The following is a 22802-nucleotide window of genomic DNA, read 5'->3' on the forward strand; positions in this document are numbered from 1 at the left end:
CCTCATTTCCACAGCTAAGCAACTTCAGTAGTAGCACAAAACAAAAAAGCTTTTTTTTTTTTTTTTTAACTTTTTTTATACAAGCTAAAAACAATTTAATTTTTACATCCACGTTCTCATCAGCTCCCACCTGGTGAGCAGGCAAATAGTAATTTTCAAAGAATCAAATTGTTCCATAATTTTAACACTTAGCATTATCACTATTAAGCAAGAATTATCCCAAAAATACACGATGATCTTGTTCTCACATTCAAAAATTGGTTGTCACACAGTGAAATAGCTCTTAATGCAAAGGAATGTTTCTTTTCAGGTTTCTGTTCTGGGGAAAAAAAAAAAAATCTGGCAAAGAGATAAACATTAATTATGTAACTATCCAAAATGCTTCCGAGAGAAATAATGTCATCCAATTAGTTCTTTAAAGTGTTACAAATGCAGCTGAGTTTTAACAGTAATTTGTCCATAATTATCAAAAGAATCTTCAGAAATCTTGATACTGAATGGATAACCATAAATGGATATAAAACGCAAAGGCAAAGCGGAAGAGTTAACATTTGGGGTAGATTTTGGCCCCTATTTTTAACATACGCATAGTTATTTACCTAGCTAAACTATATCCCTCTCCTCCCTCCTAGGCTCTTCAAGCCTGATTTTCAAGCATAGACTGGTTTTTGGTACATGAAGGCAGCTTTAAAAGATGTCAGGATCGGGCCAGGCACGGTGGCTCAAGCCTGTAATCCCAGCATTTTAGGAGGCCAATGTGGGCCGATCACTTGAGGTAAGGAGTTCGAGACCAGCCTGGCCAATATGGCAAAACCCTGCCTATATTAAAAATTTTTGTAATTAGCCAAGCGTGGTGGCAGACACCTATAATCCCAGCTACTCGGGAAGCTGAGGCAGGGAGAACTGCTTGAACCCAGGAGGCAGAGGTTGCAGTGAGCCAAGATCGCACCACTGCACTCCAGCCTGGGCGACAAAGTGAGACTCTCTCAAACAAGCACTTAGCCCTCAGAAGAAGCTTGAGCATCCCCTGCCCAAACCAACCCAAGGAATCACATGGCAGTGGTTATCATCTGATTTTGACACAATAAAGTTCTATTCTCCTCTCTAAACACAATGGTAAACACTTGCCATCAGCCCACACAAACTCCCAGGACCCAGTAACACCGGACGAGCAAGATTAATGGGCCACGTATGCAGGGTTCAGCTGCAGAAAGTGATGGCACCAAGAATGTGTGTGTGCTCAAACCAGATTCCTTGCTTTCAGGGTGGAGGGTCTCCCCGGGAAGATCATCCAGCGGGATGGTTTCCACTTCCACCATGAGGAGGAAACGGGGGTTTCCTGAGGACACTGACAGGACTTGGGTCTACTGCCCCTTTGTCCTCTGTTCTGTTATGGGATGAGGGTGGGCTGAAGGCAGGTTCTCCCTACATCTTCCAGGCAAGAGAGATGGAGCTGACAAGTGGACGACGGCTTTTCCAAAACATTCCCATGTTCATAACCTGTAAAGGACCAGCTTTCCCTGGAGATCAGTGAAGCAGCATCATTGATTCTCTTCCATTAGGGACAACCCGGTGGTACGGGAGGCCGGAGACGGCATCCGCGCTGGGTCAGCCTCTGCGTGGGTCTGAGTCAGTCACTTGTGCCTGGGCCTCAGCATGCTCATCTGTCAAATGGGCGGCCCCACAGACCAGTGACTTTCAAGCAGAGGTCCAAGGAGGTTGCCCAAGGACAGGGAGGGGGAGGGGGAAGAAGAAGAAAACTGTCCAGGGAATGGGGGGGGAAGGGAGGAGGATGAAGGAGCAGATGGGGGGTTCTCTGAGGAGGAGGACCAAGTTTCAGAGGTGTCTTGGAGTCAGAGGTGGCAGTGGCTTGGGCTCTAGGCCCTCTGTTGCATAGTTTTAGGCTTTAGCTATATTTGTGAACACTTTAAAAGATTTAATTTGAAGAAAACCGGAGTTGGGGATACCTTGATTCTAAAACACAATTTCTCAAGCCTAAAACTAAGTGCTAGGCATTGCTCATTCTGTTACCGTCATTTCCTCCTATTTAAAATCAGCCGCACACCGCCAATTCTCCCTTCAGTGTAAACACCACCTTTTCTGAGGATCTCAAACAGCAGAGCGAGCAGCCCGTGATCCCGGTTGTGTGCACGAGGAGCAAAGAGCAGACGTGCGGTGAGGGCTGCAGACGACACGAGAGGCCGAGGCCCAGCACCTCCCTGCACCGCCGTGCTTTGCCAGGCCTAAAGGACACCGTCACCTGTGGGGTGAACAAGCAGCACAAGCTATCAACACTTATTCCAAAGGAACAGGAAGAAAATTCAAACGAAGTTAACACAGTTACCCCAACACAACCCTGCAACAGCCCAGAAACAGGAGGGCCAGTGGGCCTGAGACAAGTGGTTCCCACAGTGGGACAGCGACATTGACATTAGGGCTTTTTGGCAAAAATAGACAAAAAAGGTAACATGGGCCACCCATTATTTCCTGCCAGTGGAAAGACACCCACAGGCCCCCAGATGCCAACGGCCCCCTGGAAACGAACCCACGCGGTGCCTCGGGTCTTCGCACGAGCAGGCACGTGGTGTCTTCAGCACCCCCGCCCGGGACACACACACCACACTTGGCTCCCACACCTGAGGGTCCAGGGGAATGGCAGGAAGTCCCCGCAGGACAGGGCATCCTGTGAGGTAAGTGCAGGGCTACGCACCTCAGAGGGGCCCCCGGGCAGGTGCTCTCTCCCCAAAGGATGAGCCAGTCCTGACCACACCCAGATCGCGGTGGCCTCCAAGCCGAGTGCCAACATCTCAAGTCCAAAGGGATGCACAGGTGCCTGCTGCGCGTGGAGCCCAAACCCCTCGCAGAGCTCAGGACGAACCCAGTGTCCAGGTCCGGGGCCGTCACCAGCCGGGGAGGCGTCTGGGGCACTTCCCAGCAATGGCCGTGGGAAGTAACAACTCAGGCCCATCAGGGGCTTCCTCATTATGCAGGTTTTAAAAGTGGACACAGAGGTTCAGGTCTAGGGGCACAAACATCGACGGATCCCATGGAAACGCGGGTGTGGCCCTACATCCCACCAGCCTGCATGGCTCCTCCTTTCTACTCCCATCACACACGTCCCCACCCAGCCAAGCCCCTTCTCCTTTTCCCCACTGGATTCATCAAATCAAATCTCACTGTCCTTGGCAAATGTACCATTAGTTTATTTACTTCCCAGAACAAAAGCACACTTCCAGTTAACATGACACCCCAGCTATGATAGAACAGCCTTAATTCAGACGTGACATGGAGGAACAGAGGGAGGAGTGGTCGAGGGCTGTCCTGGAATCGGCAGCTGTTTTCTGGGGAAAGCCTCCGTCCCACCCGAGCCTGACACTCGTGCCACACTGTCCCCATGGTATCTGAAAGCTCCATGAAGACAGGGTCACTCTGACCCCTTCACACCCACAATGCCAAAGAGGAGCAGGAGTTCAGGAGAAGTCTCCTGCTAGTGCTGAAGACAAGAATAATTCCTTGTGGTGTCCAGAATGTCAGAAGAAAACAAGGCACTATGTAGATGACTTCCAGGTGAATTTTGGAATGATTCTACCGAATGCCAGTCATCCTTTTTCAGAACAAAACCAATACCGGAAAACATGTGTCGCCAGCAGAGAGATGGTCCTTTAGACGGCTTACAAACACACCTACATTACGCTGAATTTATCTCAAGCCACCCTCTCTGTGCTAATGTAAAAAGTCTCCTTTATTAACCAGTAGCCTTTCTCATCTGGTGCTTTTTAACAAGCAAAAGGGTCCTGTAATACTCAGGCATTGTCTAAAACGTCAAATGGAAGCCTAGAATCCTCTTCTGTGCAGCTTCACTGCAAAGTATTTTGACATGAGCCAAATCGTGCTATTTCTACACCTTCATAGGAAACTCAATGCTTCATCAAGGAGACACAGCATGATTTCTACTAGGCACAGAAACTGGTGGGGTGGGAATGGGGCTGAGGGAACGTTATATAGAAAGCCCCAATAATCACCTGCATGAGAGCCACACTGGCCAGCAAGCCCCGGTCGGCTTGGTCTCTACAGTCACAGGCATGAGACCTGGAGGGCAGACACCTGGCACTGCTGCCCACCCCAAGGTCGTGGCCTCTGCCCCTTCTCTGCTGCCCATCAGTTCCAAGCTTCTGGCAATACCGCCTGCTGCTCCTACTGCCTGATCAACTCTTCGTGAAAAGCAAATGTTGCCAGGATAGCTTATGAGTGCATTTGCCAGGAAAGCAACTCTGATTGACGTTGAAACCCAGTTCTCGCACCCCTGGCAGCTCCCCTGCCCGCGATGTGTACATGCTTGCAGCTCTGACCTCGCTCAGTGTCCACACAGGTTCTGTCCCCTGGAGAGCCGAATGCAGACTCAATGTTGAGTCAGAAATACACAAAGAGGGTGACGGTTACGAACTGCCCGCCTGTCCCTCAAAACACAGGTTGAAATCCTCACCCTCAATGTAATGCTGTCAGGAGGTCTTTGGGAGGTGATGATGTCCCGAGGCTGGAGCCCGGTGAATGGGGTTTGTGCCTCAGAAAGGAGCCCAGCAAATTCTTTGCCCTCCCACTGTGTCAGGGCCAGTGAGAAGGCGTGCGTGAACCAGGAAGGGGCCCACACCAGAACCCCCCCCCCATGCGGCACCCTGATCCCGCCTTCCAGCCTCTAGAACTGTGAGAAACAAATTCCTGTTGTTCATAAGCCACTCAGTCAATGGTGTTTCATTACAGCAGCCTGAGCTGCCTGAGATGACAATGCTCACTGTCCTACAGAGACGGCTACTCCCCTCTCCTAGAAAGAGGGGTTTAATTAAAATCCCTGTCTCTCCTTGCCACCACCACAGATCTCATTCCCCCACCCCGTAAGCCAGCAGTTGCTAGGATTAAAGGAAAAGGAGGATCGTTTTAGACCAGCCCCTCCATGCCGGTCTGAAGCCTTTGACTTTGCCCACTTCCACGGTGGCCGTGTCACCGGATTCCCCATGCCAGCTCTGCATCTGCACCGGGTCCCAGGCTCTGCACAGACTTCTCCAGCTGTCCATCCAGCACACCCATTTCCCCTTCTCCTTTGCATATTTTCCTTCAATATCCAGCCACCCTCTCTGCAACCCAAGGCCTTCCGATCCAGCCATTCAGGGTGAGCTCAGCCGTGCATTGGAGTCCTTGGCTCAGGTAACCCAGGCCCAAGCCGTTGGCACCAACGATCTACTGGCTGTGGGGTCTGCACAGCCACTAGCTGCCCCAGCCACACCAGGGCCTGGGAGGGGAGGCAGAGGAAGCTGTGAAGCTGCCAACAGCTGTGCGGGGACAGGGGTCCCTGAGATGAGGAGGATGCCATGGAAGGAAATTCAGAGAAAGAGCCCCAGGGCTGGACGGGTCATGCCCAAAGCCTGCACTGCTGAGTTTTCCAGGTTTCTGAACTCAATCGCTGACCCACACAGCTATGTTTCCTGAGTGCTGACCCCACGTGGCATTGGATAAGGCAATAAAGCAGGACCGCCACCTCCCCCCCACACATACACGGGGCCTCCGTCCTGGCGGGAAGGCAGGCCTGGGTTCCCAGCTGGCACCACGAGCCTGGGAAGGGGGCCATTTCAGACGGACAGTGGGTGCAGCCTTGCCAAAGCCCAGCAGTCACCTGCACTGCCACAGCCAGGCTGAATTCGGATCAACCACACAGAAACCTGACCCTCTCAAGGGCAAACTTGAGCTCATTAGGGACAGACACGGTCTCCTGCTTATCTCCAACACTTTTTGGGCATGTCTAGTTACAAACAGACGACGCAGTCTTGGAAGCACAGATCCCAGGCCTCCCCCCGTGCTCCTCTCCTTGGTGCCGTTGACGGGAAGGGGCCGGTATGGCCGCGAGGCCGCACACCCACAGCCACCCTGCCGCTGAGACAGGAGCCTTTGACGGTTACTTCTGCCAAATAACTCTGCTCCATCTTGGAGCACACCATGGCGGGCAGGAAGCTCCACCCGGAGAAACAGCGATGCTTCTCCCCAGGGCCAATGGAGGGCACCCCCTACCCTGAATTCAGCAGCTTACTTACACATTCTGGAAAACATCTGAATTATGGGGAACACTAAAATGAAAAGGTCACAGAAGAAAGCTTAGAAGGCCGTGTGAAGTCTCAGCAAGTCCAAAGGTTTCTGAACCAAGACTGCTGGGGTCGACAACCTTACAGGGAAAGTTTCCACACGGGCCTTCAACAAGCAACGCTCAGCAGAGAGTGCCACACTCTGGGCAGAACCTCAGACACCACAAAGTCACATCAGAGCCAACAGCAACTGAAATACAGCGCTCTAAGATGTGTGCGTTACCTGCAGAAAGTTACTAGACACTAAGATGGGGGAAGAAAAGGATAAGGTTAGAAACAAATTTAAAGTAATTTCTGCATACAAAAAAATTCTATATCCACTGGCTTTCTTTCTGGGCTTAACAACTTTTACATGAGATGCACATCCCAGTTGGAAGGAGTCTGGGTTTTCCGTGGGTAGAGACAAGGGCTCTCCAGGAAATGTGAACCCTTTCTCACTCGCTGAGCCGCGTGCCCTGAAGCCATCCTGACCTGCCTGAGCATTTCCCTGCTCTGCCTCCAGCCAGCTCCTTCTGGCACTCACCTGGCTGCTCCCAGAGCCTGCACTGGCCCAGGATATCCTCTTCTACTGCTGCCAATCTTCTGCTGCTAAACTTTCGCTTTAGGGCAAATAAGTTGGAAACTAAAAAGTTATAAGACTCTCTTGGCTTTTTAAAAATTTGTCTTTTCAGAAAACAAAGAACACTAATTCTACTTCCATGATTTAGTATGTTGCCCCCATCTGCATGTTCATGGATATGTGTTTTTATATATATTTTAATCAATACTTATAAAAGCATGTGCTGTTGGCTACAGTCAGTTTAATTACATTTGATGTAAGAAGTTTTAAATTCAGTGAATTCAGGCACTCAAAATTTAAGCCCTTTGACATCTATTAATCAAATGGAAATATGACAAGTAGACATTACAAAAATCAAGATAAGTGTTCAATAAAAATCCTGGACTTTTAGATATTTTCACAAATGTAATGTATATATTAGTACACAAACTTGAGCATTTTCACAAATCTTTGAACTCAAATTCCATTCTTAACTTTTACAGGTAAATGAATATCCATATGTGATTTTAAGCAGCTCAAGCATCAGCTCTTAAAAACAATCAGAAATGCTGCGGGCAAATTCCACTGAACAGCAAATAACGGAACTGCACCCAACAACCCAGGTACCTCCCCTGAGGCATCTGGGACATGAGGATTAGGAGCAGCCTTTGCTTTCGGAGGTGCCTGAGAGTGGGGATTCCCGACTCCCCAAGTCTAAGAAGGCCTCAGCGATAAAGAAAACTGGTTAAAAAAAAATCCCTGCTGGCTCCCTGCCACGGGCTCCTCGATCTCACTTCCTCTCTGCCCCCCAAAGTCTGACTCCTTGTCCCAGCCCTGCTGCTCACTGGGGTGAGGCCATGGGCGTCACTGTACCTGTGAGGGGAGAAGCTGGTCAGGATACAGGATCCTGGCTATCCTGGCAGTGCTCAAGCTGATACTGTAATTAACTTTGTAGTGAGTTACTTAATGCAAAATTTAACTTCTGAATAATTTAGATACATGTATCCTAACAGGAAAATCCTGAACGTAGAACACAGGCCACACCCTCACACAGATGCTATCTGGCTAGCACTCTCTTTTTTTTTTTTTTTGCCTTTTCAGTAGATGTTTTTAAAAGCAGTTTTCAGTTCATAGCAAAATCAGGAGGAAAGTACGGAGTCCTCACATATCTTCTTCCCCAGCACAGGCAGAGCCTCCATCGTTCTCCTGCCCCCACGGGACCAGCAAGTCTTTACGACTGACAGATCCGCATCATCACGGCACCACCACCCAGAGTCCACAGCACACAAGAGGGCTCAGTCTGCTGCTGCTCACTCTGTGGGTTTCACAGACGTGGAACGGCATGGATTCCCCCATGAAAGCCCTACCCGGAGTTGCTTCTCCACCCTACACTCCTCCCATTCATCCCTCCCTTCCCCAACCCATGGGTTAGTGGTCCAGTTCTTTTTAGCGCTGAATAATATCCCAGTTTCTGACATACCACAGTTTATCCATTCACCTACTGAAGCGCATCTTGGTTGCTTTCTAGTTTTGGCAATTATAAATAAAGCTGCTGTCAACATCTGTGTGCACATTTCCGCATGGAAGTAAACTTTCAACTCCTCTGAGTAAAAGTCCAGGACTGTGATTGCTCCTGTGGTCGGAGTGCTTAGTTCCACGGAAAACCGCCACGCTGCCTCCCGCCGCAGCTGCCCCACTTCCCCCAGTGATGACTGAGGGTCCTGATGCCCACACATCCGCCAGCACGCTGTGGTGTCAGAGTTCCAGTATTGGACCAGGCTGCTGGGTGCACAGTGACGCCTCGCCCTACGACATAAGATGCGGGCCATCTTTCCACGTGTAGATTTGCCATCTGTGCATCTTCTTTGTTGGGGTATCTGTCCAGGTCTTTGGTCCATTTTTAATCAGGTTGTTCATTTTCTTGTTGAGTTTTGAGAGTGTCTTGCACGGTTTGGATAACAGCCTTTATCAGATGAGTCTTTTACAGATACATTCTCCCCATCAGTGGCCTGCCCTCTCATGCTCCTGAGACAGTGTTTTATTTTTAAAAAACACTTTAGACAGAAGATGGACCTCTAAGCCCACCACTGTTCTCATTTTGGCTGTGGTCACCACCCTCCCAGCCCTGGTTCCCACCTTTCCACGGTCTGCTGGTCCTGTGGGGGTCGCTCCATATGAAGTCCCTAACATATCTCCAATGATGGCAACATAAAAGCAGGCAGTGTGCAGGTAGGAAGGAGCTGATGGAGGCTGGAGCAGCATGAGAAGGCCAGCAGCTTCATCCCTCGGGGACAGGCCAGGCCTCTCAGATGTCCCTCCAGGTCACCTCCCAAATGAAGTACCTGCCTTGGCCATGGGCAGGAAGCAGGACCTGGCCTAGATCTCAGCATATTTGACCTGGCACGGCATTTACAGGTGAGCCTCCATAACCAGAAACTCTACTCTGGGGAGAACACATTTTCGTTCTGAAGGCTTTTAATTAAGAAATCAAAGAGCAATGCCTGGAGTGAGGATGCAGGGACTCTGCCTGACCCACATGCTCGTTTCCACCTGGCACAAAGGACCCTGGAGTGAGGGTGCAGTGCCTGCTCTGAGTTAACAGCACACTCGTCGTTTCTACATAAAGAACCCTGTGAGTCTTTTTAGCCTAGACTTAAAAACTCACAGCCCAGGACACCCTAACCATTTTAGGAACCTGAGGGGTGGGCCAAGGGGATCTCACAGAGTTTGGTCCTGGCTGTGGGGTCAGGAAAGGGTGGCTGGGGCTTCCCGCAAGCACTCCCGGGAGGCCGTGCAGTGGCCCAAGGCTGGTTCCACCTCCTGTCCTCGGTTCTCATGCCCAGCAGTGACAGGAGCCCTCCTTCCAGAGCAGTTCCTGGCTCCAGGCCCTAACGTCCATGTCCAGGCCCCTGGTGGGGCAGCTTCTACCCCAGGGAGGCTGGGACTAGAGACAGCCTGGAGCTCTAGGCAATCCTGGTAACCACCTGCTTTCCGAAGTGGCTGCAGACAAACTCCTGCTTCCAAAACCTGGCACAGGCTGTGTGAGGCCTGGAACGCAGGAGGTGCACTTCGCAGGGTCCCTGCTCAGATGCAAAAGCAAGGCTAAGTGCAGGAAAATTATTTAATTATCCTCACGGTCATCAAATCATAGTCACTTAGACCTATGTGTGACTAGAAGTATACACATTATAGAAGTGTATATAAATGTAAATATACACATGCTTATTTTCCTTTCATGTACCTTACATACATATGTATACGTGCATATGTATAAAACATTGATGATAAGCCATAGTTAAGATTTCAAACCTCAGTCACAAAGATCTCACAAGCAAATTACTATTCTTAAATTCTAAACAAAGACGTAATTTTTACATTCTTGCGAACAAAACGTTCTCTTATTGGCATTTTATTTTAAAACCCAAGAATGTACTGCATTCTCTCAATTTCTATTTTAAATAATCACTTTTGCTGAGAGATTCTATAACTTGCTACACACATTGATTTCCAACCATAACTCATTAGTTCAAGAAAAACTGCTCTACGGGACTTTCGCTATTTTAAAGTGTAATGATGTCTCTCTATATGTACCCAAGAATAGAAAGATGCCCGTGGAGATGTTTCCAAAGCAATTCAGATGAGATGGTCTAGACTCAGTTTAAAACCATCACATTTTCAAAAAAAAAAAAAAATCACATTTTCAAGGGCAGAAGATCAAGACGAAATCCAGGATGTTCTGAAGGCATCACCTTTTATTTAATGTGTTTGTAATTTGAATGGAACATGACGTCCTTAAAAATAACAAAATAGTGCATCACAACCCTTAAAAACCACAGTATAAAATCTCTTTTGTTTTAAATACACTTAATTTTGTCATATTTTCTTTTTATAATTTCAAAATTTCTAAAGGTCCTAAAGCCTCAAATCGGGATAGAATTGGACTTTGGCAATTCCCAAAGTCACAAGCAGGTTGTATGTCCACAGCTATTTGGAATGTGGTTTCTGATGGAAGCTTCTATGAACGCACATGGAATCCCTCTGGACTACAAAGGCTGACTCAGCATGCCTCAGAATGAAAATATATACTTTGATGGACAACAGGACAGATACTAATTACTAAAACAACAGGAAAGTATACAGCACTTCTCATACAGAACGAAGGCAAAGTGTTTGAGGAAAAGTCTTTCCGAGTGAAAATATCAGAGCTGATTGGAACAAAGAAGATTCTGAAGAAGATCCTGGCTTCTTTACGAGACTTCAGAATTTTCCTCATCTGCAAGTGAAAATGAACCTCCTGCTTGCCCACTGAGGACAGGGAGAGAATAGGGTAGGATAACAGACCTTCAAACACTTCATAGGGGGAGAAAGGAAGATGGGCCAGCCTCATACACCCATCGGCACACCCACACCAGCTGTGCAGATGACTTAGCTAACTCTGCAATGGCCGGGCATGTCAATGAGACAGCTGGGCACGGGTGACCTGCCAAGAGACAAGATAGCCAAGTTTGGGCGGAATCCCTGGAGGGTGGTCACTCCAGGGCCTCTCAGGTCTGTGCCCAGGAATCTGCATTTCCAAGTAGCCCAGTTGAGCTACTGCCCAGAGGCCCTCACCAGTCATGGCTCACACAGGCAGCAGAACCCCGCACGCCTCCTCCTTCTGCAACGACTGGTATGGATTTTCCTCAATTGCCGACACCGCGTTCCTCTACGCCTACTCTCACCATTGGTCCCGAGTTTACTGAACTTACCAACAGAACAAGAGAAGGGAACTGCAAGGGAAAGCATCCACCTGAAACAGGAATGACCAGGGTTCATGTCAGCGGACACAGCAAACGCAGCACATATCTGTGCACAGCTCACCACTCACAAAGCCCACAGCAGCGCAGTTTCCACTCAGAACGTCCGGGTGGCTGTAGGCAGGGAGAAGATGCTGCACAGCTGTTTCTATGCTAAATACTTGAAGGTGTGAATTTTATTACATATAGAAAAATGTGTGTTTTGCATACAAACATGTGCATTTATGTTAAATACAGGAAAACACGTAATCCAGGTGTTTCTGTTCATACCACTGTGGAGACTTTTCAGTTTCTTTTCATACAACTGCCCAGCTGGGGCCGAGAACCAACACCAACAACACAGTGTCATTGCATCTGTTTTACTGTCACACACCAGCCCTACCCCCCACACACAAAAAAACAAAAACAAAAACAAAAACCAAAAAACAACAACAACAAAAAGCCATGGCACTTAATAAAAAAAATAATTTTGCAACATTATTAGAGAGGACTTGTGATCCTCTTTGAAGAGATTGCAGCACCTGAATGATTTCAAATACAAGTATGTTCTGGGTCTCGTGATCTCAGGACCTGTCCACACTGGTGGCTTTAACGGTGCTTCGTGGAAACTTCCGGAAGGCATGTGTGTCATGTCTAAGAGCAACCTAGAGTTCACTCCTCAGCACTGTGTGCCTCTTCTTTCCTCCATCCCGCAGGCACCGTCTTCTCCCAGGGAGATGGTGCTGTCCCCTGAGGCTCTGTCCCGCCAGTCCCCGCCAAGTCCCCGGTGCCATTGTGGAGAACCAGCCTCCGTCTTTCCAGGTGTGTTGTGCAGAAAGCAAGTCATCCAAATCTGTTTAAAAAACACACATTTGCGACGCCTATAGGCCTCAGAAGGTGGAGGCAGACAGGATAATGGCAGCTGTCATAAGGACTGAACATCAATCCCGTCTGTCTGGTGACTGATGGACGGTGTCTGCAGTGAGCCACCACACATTTAGCGAGGCTGTCTGGCTCCTCACCTCTGCCAAGCCTCCACCCGTCGCATCTGGCCTGGATTCTCTGACACGTGCACGGACTTCACCTGCTTCATAACTCAGTACACTAAGGCACCCTGTACCGCAGCAAGGATGGCGGTGGTCGCACCTGCGGCCACTTATCCTCTCTGCATTAGCTCCTCTCCCTGAGGCAACAGCACCTCTGAAGTCACAGCCTGGCCTCCCAACTCTCCTCCATCCCGGGCTTCTTGGCATGTTGCTCTGCTGCACACACCTCAGCAAATACTGCTGATTAGCTAGAATCACCCAGAAATCTCTAACCTTGATTCTGGCTGCTTTTGTAATTTGTAGTATTTGTACTTCTGGTGTGATTTGAGGAACAAATTTTAAAATTAGAGAAGATGTGGTTTTTATTCTCTCCTTTCTAACTTGCAACCTTGAAAATTCTAGAAGCAGCAAGGGTTTGTTGAAAGTAACTTCCACCAAATAGAACCTATTACAAATGTACAACAGTGTCAAATAACCACATAGATGTAAATAGAGATGCAGACAGAGATATAAAATCCAATGGTTAAACCAGATTGAGAAATGCTTGCCAGTTTGTAGGACTTCTAAAACTTGATATAAATGTTGGCTTAAGGGATACAAGATGTTATGAGATGAGTGAGATGCTTGGCCTAGAACCACAGGCTCTCTCCTCTTTATAGCAGAAAATCCATAAGGAAGTCAAATCTGAAAGAACCAGGTACCGTTGAACGACATAATCAGCCATCCTTCCCATCCCTGGGCCAGCTGTGCTGAGTGCAGCCAGTCGTTCACCAACATCCATCATCCATCTTCCAGGATATGGCTACACTTTACTCCCAGCTCCCTGTCATTATGTAGATTAGGTAAATCATGGCCACTCTCACCCTAAGCCAAGCCTCCCCCACCTCCCGCCCCAGCAGCGTGGCAATCACCCAGTCCCAATCACAGCAAGGACAGCCGTGTCCTTGGGAACGCAAAGCAGGGGTCTGGAAGGAACCTGGATCCCTGAATACTTCATGGAGTAGTCACCAGCCTGGAACTTCCTCGCCTTGAAGGGTTTGCAAGAGAGAGAACCTCCTTGGTTCCTCAAGCTACAATACTGCAGAATCTCTGATCACAGCATCCTTACCTACCCTCGTCAGGAACTGTTCATGCTCATTAAGACATGAGAACAAAACTGCAGTGGCACAGTCACACACACCCAGAACGCAGACCACCTGCTGCTCACATTCATCGTATTAACACCAAAAGCCACCGTGGTGGATATCCTGGGTGTGGACACTTGGCGGCTTCCTGCTGGAGATGCGCTTTGTGCATTTATCGCATGACCATCTGGGCGTCAGGAGGGGCTGTGCAGATGGCAGCTGTGCACGTCCCAGGGAGTCTCACACGCTGGACTCTTGGCCAGCTCCCAGCATCAGCGCCCACAGGGTCCTCTCCTCTGGGAGCACGTGCTTGGACGCCACAGTGTCCTGTGGATCCACACAACCGCGCTGTGTGCCCCAGGAGCTTAGAAAGTACCACTGTATCAATGCATCCACAGCTGAGGCCAGGGGCAGAAGCCAACCTCAAGCAGTTACAGTCCTCCGTGGGGCTGGTGTGCAGGCAGGAAGGCCGCTCAGCTGCTCTCCTCTCACTGTGGAACTTCCTAGGTCCCCACATGAACAGAACCTAAGTAACACGCAAGAAACAACAGGAAGGAGAACACGACCAGCAGCTTCTGAGATGGGCAAGCTGGGCTGATCATGAGATACCTGACGGGGACGGTGCCAGAGCCCCTCCCAGTGACCTGTGAGGACAGCGCTGCCGGCATCTCCCTAAAACCAGCCCAAGTCGAGTTAGACTCGTGGCTTCCCAGGAGTGGGCAGATCCATTCAATCCCACATTCTGAACCTTCTAAGGCCATCTCATGGCCCTCATCTCACATATGGGAACCAGGACACTGCACCATAGACCCGGCCCCAAGTGCCCATTCCTTCCTCTACAGCACACACCAGCACAGTGAGCACTTAGGGACTGGGCATTCATGTAAAATACTGCTTGACTGAAACTTCTGATTGAGAACATGTTTAATTCCTACTCACAGAGCTCAAAGTGTTCTGTCCTAGGAGGCGGCAGCTGTAATTAAGCATGAGAGAGGAAGAAGGGATCAGAGTGGTACCAAGTATTAAATATTCATCTAATTCCATTCACCACGTTGCCAAGCTCCTGTCACCTGCTTCATTTTCTGTCCTTAAAAGACACAATAGTTAGATCTCAAAATAGACAACCTGTTTTACTGATGCTTAGCTATAAAGGAGCGAGCTACGTATCCAAAAAGAGAGATATGGGAAAACAGAAAATGTCCACAAGCGATCGGTTGGGAGGGCAGCTGCAGCAGCACCATTGTCTGCTGCGTTGTGAGCCAGCCACGTGGGCTGGACAGCTCACTTAGCCACTGAAATTATATCATCATCTAAGATTTTTGTTGCAGTTACTTTGATAAATTCTCCCTTCTGCTAGGGAAAGTAAGGTTTAGCTTGATTTATTTTTTGAGTCAGAGTCTCGCTCTGTCGCCCAGGCCGGAGTGCAGTATTACAATCATGGTTCATCGCGGCCTTGACCTTCTGGCTCAAGCAATCCTCCCGCCTCAGCCTTCCATGTAGCTGGGACCCACAGGCGAGTTTCATTTCTTTGCTAACAAATTCCTAATTCACCACAGCGTGGCGAGCCCGTCAGGGCCATCTGCCTGGACGCCCACCTTGCCGACCGGCTGTGTGGTCTCTAAGGAGGATGCACCCCGGTTGCCTGGGCTCTTCACGCGATGCTGAGTCTCCATGTCTGCCGCCGTCTAAGGGATTGACAGCTTGGAGCATCCCGACGTGCCACCGTGAGCCAGGCTTTATTCCACAGGGCGACTCTGCTTCCCATGACGAGATGCAGCACGTGAACACAGATCAAAGGGTGCCAGCAATAACACATTCCCCAGATACTAAGCAGAGGACCAAGGCTTTAGTTCCTTACTTATTTGCTATGGTCTTCATTCAAAACAGCTTTCTGGGATCCTGGGGACAAACATGTCTAACTAGTGAGAATTCTGGCTTTAGTAACGGAAAAATCACCTAATGCCCATTTTGTAACTGCTGTTCTCATCAGAACTTGAGGCCAAAGAAAGGGAAAAATAGGAGGAGGACCAAGGTCCTGACACCCCAGTTTGTACAAGGCCAACTTGAGGGGGTGAAAGGATTAGTGTTTTTAAACTGCTGAGTTTTAAAAACATGGCTGTAGGCTGGGCACAGTGGCTCATGACCATAAGCCCAGCACTTTGGGAGGCCGAGATGGGAGGATTGCTTGAGACCAGGAGTTCAAGACTAGCCTGGGCAACACAGCAAGACCCTATCTCTTTAAAAAGAAAAAAGGACTTTTATTAAAACACTAATAAAAAGGTTAATACAATAAATTACTATGTCAACATGGAAGCCCCTGCTGTCAGATGAGGTGGATTCTCTGTGGCTACAATGAGGCCCGGAGAGAAATGTAAGCGGCATCACAGGGAAGAAGGTCAGCCCCGAAGCCCCATGACACTAACTCCTGTACAGTTTAACCAGCCTGAAGTCTCCTCCGCCATCAGACAGAAGCCTGGTTTAGAGGAACGCTGCCCACAGGACCCGGGTGGACTTCCAATGTGGGCCGACCAGAGAACCCCACCCTGGGACCCTTCGGGCAGCCCCGACTGGACAGAATGGCCTCGTGAGTGTCCTTTCCCGCCAGAAGCCGCAGACCCTGAGCCAGTCCTGGCTGTGACTGAGGCTGCGCATAAACGTCTGCGCCCAACCGCTCAGCTTTGTACATGACACGCTGAGTCCACCTCATTTCAAATGTTACGCTTCCCCCAAGGCGAACATGGATGTTACAGGTTAACTCACTGCGCGTGTGCTAGACTTTCCCCTTAGGTGTTCAGACATTCCATGAACCGGATGAAGAAACCCCACTTTCCCTGTAAACGTTCAGACATTCCATGAGCCTGATGAACACACACAGCGAACAAAAACCGGAACGTTTAACGCCGCGACTTCCCCCCCTCCTGGGGGGCGCGTGCTTACAGCTCCCCTGAGACCATGTTTCCCAAAGCACAGTGTGTTACTCTGAAAATAAAATCTCCTTTTTTCCTTTCTCTGTGCATCTTGTGGTCATGTTAACAACTATTGCTACAAATGTAAAGTAATGGGGTATCATCCATGCTGGTCACCCAATTCCTACCACCAAAGCTTCAGGGCCCCCCAGTCTGATGGAAGCTTCTATCGCCCTAAAGCCAACTCTGGAGATGAAGGCCAAGCTGGGGAAAGGCTGTGTCACCAGCAAATCCACGCCCCGGGGCCCTCTGCAGCTGTGTTTAAGGAATTCTTGGCCTGTCCTGGGGTTTGGGGAAATCAGGATGCAAGTAGATACCGTACGCTCTGCCACAGGACCGTGAAGTCTGCGGAACCTCAGAGGAACACGGACAAATGGCTGCACGAGTCCCACAGGCCGAGCTTCGATGGGCTCCCGTGTCAGGAACACAGACATGCCAGGAGGGGCAGCTGATACAGGCAAAGCTTGCAACCCCAGCACGCAGCAGCGTCCGAGTGTGGGGGTCTCTGGACAGGCTCCACCACAACTGCCATATTCTGGGACAAAATTTTAAAAATAGGTTTTAACTAGTTACAACTCTATCTTGTTTTACAGATAAACAGAACACAGGGTACCAACAGGCTCCAAAATACTTCGCCTAGAACCAAGTCTAGATGGTTCTAGCAGCAGATGGCTGCTGCTCCGAGTGTGATGAGTCCCCTGCAGTGCCATAAATCCTAGATCTAGGTGACTAAGTGTTCTTCCTAAACCAGAAGGCACCCTCTGGCCCCAGGCCAGTCCATCCGCCCTGGCAGAAGCTTCTAGAGTAAGAGCCTGTGGATTTGTATTGGACGTATATGAACCAGACAAAGTCACAGGGGCTCATCCTGGAAGCCCATCCGTTTACCCACTCATGCCCTGGAGAGCCCTGCCCCCAGTTCCACACCCACAGTCACACTGAACTACAAGAACTGACTTCTAGGCCCTTAAGCCACTCCCACTCTCCCCTGGACAGACCCTTCTCAAACCATGAGGCCCAGAGTACCTTAACAGGTGGTCCCAGCAGAACTGGTCACTGCATTTTCCTATTGGCAAGTGAGTCAACAGTTACCTAAGTAGAGCAACCAAACAGGATGTTTTTCCACTTAAAAAGTCTCATTTTTGTCCATTTAGAATTGATATTGTGTGTGTGTGTGTGTGTGTGGTGGCAGGGGTTCTTGTTCTGTCACTCAGGCACAGTGCATCATAAGTAGAGTGGTGCTATCACGATTCACTGCAGCCTCAACCTCCCAGGCTTGGGTGATCCTCCAGCCTCAGCCTCCCGACTAGCTGGGACCACAGGTGCACACCACCACTATTTACTTTTTTGTAGAGTCAGGGTCTTTCTATGTTGCCCAGGCTGGTCTCAAGCTCCTGGGCTCAAAACTGAATCTGCCCACCCCAGCCTCCCAAGGTGCTGGTATTACAGGTGTGAGCAACTATGCCCAGCCTAGAATTGATATTTCTTAAACTCTTACTGAGTTTAACACATGAATTCCACTTACATAGATATCGGCACACTCTCACAGCTCAAGGGTTTTTCTGAATCTCCATTCTGTCCATTCAAGGTCAATATCTAAAGAAAGGGCCAGAACTGACCCTTCCCTCAATGAAGCCTAAGGGCAAATGCAGCAGCATCTCAGGGTATGAGGAGACAAAGAAAGAAGGGTGGAAAACACATATTGAAATTCCAGTGTTAGAATCATAATCACCAACACTTTAAGAAACAATCTGCTTTCCAAAACATGTAGCTGCTGGATTAACTTCAAACTCACCAGATTCCACAGGCAGGCACTCAGAGGGGCACAGCTTTCTAAGGCCACCCACCCCGGGGCGGCGTAACAGCCTCGGGGCAAATAGACAAAGGACTAAGGTGTTCAAGTCCTTCCAAATAGTTTTTTCTTCTAAATCAGTTAGACGGCCTCCTACAACACTGTTTAGAGTGCCAGTGTGCTCAGAAGTGTGAAGTGAAAGCACATCTCAGGACCCCAAAATCACTAAGCTAAAGAGAAGACAAGGTGGGGAATGGCATAGGGCAAACCTGCCTCCCAGGCTCCTAACAGAGACTGGAAGAAAAAAGAAAAAAAAAAAAAAAAGCCACGTACCTCCCTCACAACCGTTGGTCCACAAAGAAATTCCTCAGGGACAGAGGGAAGAACTCAAAGTCACCATCTGCACACAGAGATAAATGCGGATCTTACCGCTTTCTCCGGAAAGGCTCACCGGAAACGCATCTGTCTCTGATCTACCTGTGACCTGGAAACCCCTCCCCGCTTCGAGTCATCCCTCCTTCCTGGACCAAACCGACGTACATCTCACATATATTGATGTCTCACATCTCCCTAAAATGTGTAAGACCAAGTTGTGCCCCAAACACCTTGGGCACATGTCCAGGACCTGAGACTGTCACGATGCGTCCTCAACCCCTCCTGAGGCTGTGTCCCGGGTGTTTCCTCAACCCCTCCTGAGACTGTCACGGTGCGTCCTCAAACCCTCCCGAGGCTGTGTCTTTAACCTTGGGAAAATGAACTCTCTGAATGGGCTGAGAATTATCTCAGCGACGCTTCTGGTTTACAGGAAACATTCTCTCCTGCGGGTATAATGAAATCATGTGGAATTACAAAATGCCACTTTAGTAAAGGCTGAAGGAATTAGGGTTTGATGTGCTTTAAAAAAAAAAAAAAGTAACGTTCTATTTATCAATGGACCATGAAAGCCCACACCCCCCTCTGCAGTGATGATGTCAACTGGAATGAGGGGCCCCCTCCTGTGGATGCAGCAAGGCTACCCTCTGACCCCACTTCCTGGAGTCCAGGCTTCCTACTGCTCAGGGAACAGCAACTCCAGCTTCACAGGGCTCAGGCCGCCAAACCCAACTCCCATCCATGCTGGAGAATCACCCCAGGGACTAGAGAAATGGCAGGCGCAACTCTCACCTAATCCCCTTAAAGGGGAAAAGGCACCTTCCCGCTCTTCTTCCTGCTGGTGGGAACAGGTGTAGGAGTTGGAGGGTCAGGAGTTGGGCAGCAGGAGGGAAGCAGCCTGGGTCCCTGCTAGTCACAGATGGCAAATGCCACCCAGCCTCGACCTTCACTTTGCAGAGAAAAAATCTTTCTCTTTTGTCAGGTCCCTGTTAGAAGTTTGCACCCATTCCTTTAAAAAAACCCTCAGATACAACATGGGTGTTTTGCTGACAATATTTCAATTATCTGGGGGCCTTGGGTCGAGTGATGCCAAAACAGAAAACTGAACCCTGTTGCTCAGGAAACCACCCTCCAGCCCCATCTACCCTCCCAGGCTGTCACCTTATGGTGTTTGTCTGCTAAATGATTATTTTTAACAATAACTGCTCTTAAGAGCTAGGTGTACAGAACAGACAAGAAGTCAGCTCGGGTTGAGGGGAAGCAGGAACAGACCCCTCTCCCTGCAGGACGGTGGAGGAGGAACCTTCAGCACCTGGGTTTGCAGGATGCTGGATCTCTGAGAGCATCTCTCACAGCTCAAGTATGGCCAGACCTTCCTCTGCCACAGCCTGTTCAGGAGAAGGCAGCACCCACCCTAGAGACCGACAAGCCCTGTGTGGGGTTCAGCTGGAGCTGAACTTTCCTCCCTTGGTGAGAGTCAGGGCCAGCGGTGAGGAGGAGAGAAGCAGCAGACATGAGGGGCACTGTGGCAACTCCATGCCACGCTAACTCTCGTCTGATGTGCTCCGGCCAAAACCACGCTTCTCGGAGGGCATTTCCTTTCACACGTCCAGAAGTCATCAACGTCTAGTCTCCCCACAAGACAGATCCTTCCCCAGGAGGCAGACGCTTGGCTGTAACACGTGGTAATGAGGGACGCGCCTTCGTGCCCATTCTGTAGTGTTTCCTGTTACCTATTTTACCTTAAGCTAAAAATGGTTTCCATTTACACTCTGTAGTGACACAGGAAAACACACGAGATTCAGTGTGATCCCACACCCGTCACTGCTAACCTCAAGTTCTTTATTTGTTCATTTTGCTTCTAGAGTTTGTACTCTATCCCGGGGTTCCAGGCCTGTGGATTCAACCAACCATTGTTTAAGAATACTTTAAGGTGTTTGTACTAAGCATTCAGACTTTATTATTCATTAAACAATATCGTTTAACAACTACTCGCATGGTATATCCATGGTATAGGTGTTACGAGCAACCCTGACATGACTGAAAGTCTGCAGGAGGATGTGCGTATGTCATATGCAAACACGATGCCGTTTTATACCAGGGACCTGAGCACCCACAGACCTTGGTATCCATAGGCAGTCCTGCAGCCCACCCCCGTGGGCACTGTGGAATGGCTATAATAGAAAATACAGAGGTTTTAAACAGTCATGTACTAAATCTAATCTTTTGTTAAGAAATTACTGCGTATCACGTGTATTATTGGGAAGTCCTTCCTGGCCCAGAGACCTGACATGTTCTTATCATCTTTTCATCCACTGATCTAACTAGTCATTCCAGTAAGTTTATTGAACACAAATCAATTTTACAATTACATTCTTACAGGAATCACACTCATAATGTAAGCTGCTTTGGTTTTTAAAGTGAAATAACCAATAGTTTTGAAAACTAGCTATATCATAGAATAACAGGATAAAGCAGCCCCAGGACATGCAAAAACATGGAGTTTCAAAGCCAACCAGTATCAAACACATTACAAACCCCTAAATATGGAAATGTTTTACACCATGACAGATATTCCAGAAAAAAACAAGATGTTCAAAAAAGCCTTATGCAGAAAACCACTTTCCCCCTTCATTTTTCACACAGTTTCCAGAAACTTGTGTTTGGCAATAACCATGAACTAGAAGTAGCATCCGCTGCAACTACTGCTACTGCAACACCAAATATTAGAGCAAAAAAAAAAAAAAGAAAAAGGACACAGCATATTTCCTATTGATGAGAATAGGTAGAGTGTTATAAGAATGAGTGTGTTCTAAAGTCAACAACGTTCAAATTCTAGGTCTCCTGCAGACACTAGATGGTAACCGCCAAAGCTTATGCACTTGGCAACGTTCAAGGAGACCAAGTTCAGAGCCGTCACAATGCAGCACCATCCTCAAGTGATTATCTCAGGCGGGTTTGAGGGCAAGTGCCCCCATCACAGTAGGAAAGCTGCCCATCCCAGCACTTCCTGAGATCACAGACCTTACCTTCGCCATCCCACGTCTTCAATAGTTCCTTTACACTGGGAACCAGTGAGCAAAACCTAAAACACTTCCTCAAATCTCAAGATAGTCTTGAGAGCTCTTCTCCTTGCCCCTTCTCTTACTGAGAAAGCCTATTTTCCAAGCAATCTGTAGTGCTTACCAGAGTTAATACCACCAAACCATACACTTAAAAATGGTTCGAGTGCTATGTAATTTTACCACAATCAAAAGACTGAGAAAAGTCATCTATAATTACTGTCTCCAATATCTTGCATCCTGTAAGGTATATTTGCTTTTTGAAATCCTCAGAGCAATCATGAAAGACTAATACCCTGTCGTCTCTGAAACACAAGCAAAGTCAAGGGTTTTGATTATAGGAAAGTAGCTGGAAAGCAAAGCATCCATTAGACACAGCAGCCGTGGTAGGACAAACACATGGTAGGAAGGTGGTGGTCATGCTACACGTAGATGGGAAAGGTGTGGGGGGCCACAACACCCGAGGTTTGGGAGGCACCTGGGCAGGAGCTGAGAATGTACCAAACACGTTCGATCACGCAACATTCACGGATCCCGAGTCCAGCCACGGCCACTGACATCCACTGTGCCCAGGGTGTCCTCTGCCACAGAGATACACACCCTGTCGAGGATAGTGCACAGATTAAATGTCAAAGCACAGACATGCTCAGGTCCAGCTTCTCTGATGGAAGCAAAAACACATTTCCCAGACTCCAGCAGCATGACTCTCCACCTGACTCTACCCCCGTCCCATTTATTCTCGAACCCGTCTCTCCTGGACCCCACAGCATGACTATCCACCTGACTGCACCCCGTCCCGTGCATCTCCGCACATGTAACTCGGCCCTCCCTCACTCCCTCGTTGGGTCAGGCACCAACAGTCCACTGTGTGCCTGGTGCACTGAACCTTGTCAGGGGCCTCTGGGCCGCGTGCCAGGACACGCACCTGGGAACTCCCAGTGCACACGTTGGTCTCCTGCAGGACGCTTGGCTCTTCTATCTGCGGGAGCAGGCACCCACCCG

At 48.9% G+C, this 22802-nt stretch overlaps 1 protein-coding gene across 1 annotated transcript in view; it reads right to left on the reverse strand.

Moving 5' to 3' along the window:
* Window positions 1-22802, reverse strand: part of LOC144341479 (ATP-dependent 6-phosphofructokinase-like) — a 45285-nt gene that overhangs the window by 20043 nt on the left and 2440 nt on the right. The window lies entirely within an intron of this gene.

The sequence above is a fragment of the Macaca mulatta genome, chromosome 6, assembly GCF_049350105.2.
Source record: "Macaca mulatta isolate MMU2019108-1 chromosome 6, T2T-MMU8v2.0, whole genome shotgun sequence".
Taxonomy (NCBI): domain Eukaryota; kingdom Metazoa; phylum Chordata; class Mammalia; order Primates; family Cercopithecidae; genus Macaca; species Macaca mulatta.